This window comes from Microtus ochrogaster, linkage group LG3, assembly GCF_000317375.1.
Source record: "Microtus ochrogaster isolate Prairie Vole_2 linkage group LG3, MicOch1.0, whole genome shotgun sequence".
Lineage (NCBI taxonomy): Eukaryota > Metazoa > Chordata > Mammalia > Rodentia > Cricetidae > Microtus > Microtus ochrogaster.
In genome coordinates, this window is record NC_022029.1 from 20,415,500 (window position 1) to 20,417,595 (window position 2,096).

Below are 2,096 nucleotides of genomic sequence, written 5' to 3' on the forward strand. Positions count from 1 at the left end.
GGTTTCTAGCCATAAATAAAGGACATTGAGCCTATAATTTGTGATCCTAGAGAAGCTAAATAAGAAGGTGAAATCAAAGGAAAACATATAGTCATCTGCCTGGATATGGGAAGTAGTCAAGATTGCCAGGCAAAACCTGGGAACTTGGGGGTGGGGTGGATGAGAGTAAGGGGAAATAGGGTGAGAAAAGTTAGAAGGGGAGGATGGGGAGAACTTGGGGGAATGGGATGTTTGGGATAAAGGAAGGGTGGATATGGGAGCAGGGAAGTATATATCCTAATTAAAGGAGCCATTTTAGGGTTGGCAAGAGACTTTACTCTAGAGGGGCTTGCAGGTGTCCAGGGAGATGTCCCCAGCTAGTATTTTGGGCAACTGAGGAGAGGGAACCTTAAATGACCCATCCTATAACCATACTAATGAATATCTTGCATATCGCCATATCTTGCATAACTGGCGATGGATGGAGATAGAGACAGAGACCAATATTGGAGCACTGGACTGAGCTCCCAAGGTCCAAATGAGGAGCAGAAGGAGGGAGAACATGAGCAAGGAAGTCAGGACCGCGAGGGATGCATCCACCCACTCTGACAGTGGGACTGATCTATTGGGAGCTCACCAAGACCAGCTGGAATGGGACTGAATAAGCATGGGATAAAACCGGACTCTCTTAACATGGCGGACAATGAGGGCTGATGAGTAGCCAAGGACAATGGCACTAGGTTTCAATCCTACTGTAGGAACTGGGTTTGTGGGAGCCTAGACTGTTTGGATGCTCACCTTCCTGGACCTGGATGGAGGTGGGAGGACCTTGGATTCCCACAGGGCAGGGAATCTGGACTGCTCTTCAGACTAGAGAAGGAGGGGGAATGGAGTGGGGGGAGGGGGAGAAGAATGGGGAGATGGGGTGAGGAGTGGGGGAAGGGGAAGAGGAGTGGGGGGAGGGGGAGAAGAGTGGGAGGAGAGGGAGGGATATGGGAGGCTGGGAGGAGGCAGAAATCTTTTCAACAAAATTAAATAAAAAAATAAAAATCAGATGGATTTGAATTAAGAGAATAACCAAGGTGACAGTTATTATTATTAGTGCTGAAATAAACTTTATGATAAATTATAAGAAGGGGTCAATTGACAGTTATGTGGTAAAAACAAGACTCTCTAGGTTTCTAATTCTGAGTGTATGATATAAACAATTCTGTGAGTACTCTCACCAGAGGTTAAGGAGTAGGAAGAGAAGAACAGTCCACAACTGCAGCCTGGAGGTTCATGCCTAAACTGTAGAGGAAGGAACTGTTCTGGCAGGGAAATGCAGCATGATCTCCCTCCAGCATTGAACTGGCCATGGGACAGACAACTTTGAATTTCTGATCTTCCACCTTTGCTTCTTCACTGTAGTAAATATATATGTCCATTACAGCGTTGGATTATGTGGCACTGGGCTTCAAACACAGGGATTCAGACTTTCTAGGCATGCAGTCTATCATGCACGTCAGTAGCCCCACAGCCTGCTTTTGCTGATAGTACTGTTACATCACCTTTTGCCTGTGCTCTCTGTAAGAAAGATTACTTTTCCTAAGTGTGTTTGGAGGAGATGACAGTCTCTTAACTTTAGCAAAAGTGTTCATGCTTTCTAGATGAGTCTCTGGAAACTACCAGGAAATTTTTGGAAACAGGAAGGATACCTTGGGGGAATCTGAAATGTTCATCTGCTTTTGTTAAAAGCAATGTTATTACTTTTGTTTTGTTCACAAGGCCTGACAGCAGCTAATCTGCACAGACATGTAGGGCCTGCAGAGAGTAACTCACACACGGGAAACCCAGAGCTCAGCTGTATCTGCTCCACTGTTTTCCTGGAATTAGGAAAGTTTACTTTCCCATTTGATGGTTGCACTTTGTAACAACTTCAACGCCAGAACTGCCCTTTTCCAGATGACATGTAAATTATGAGTCGAGGGAGATGAGCAGATGACATTTCTTCTTTATAACTGCTTCTTAGAGCCTCATTCTATGTGGTTGTTTATCAAAGGCCTGGTCTGGTGAGTGTTTTTCTATTCATTAATAGTAAACTCTAAGTAGGTGGTGAAATGAGTTAGGGTTTTCTG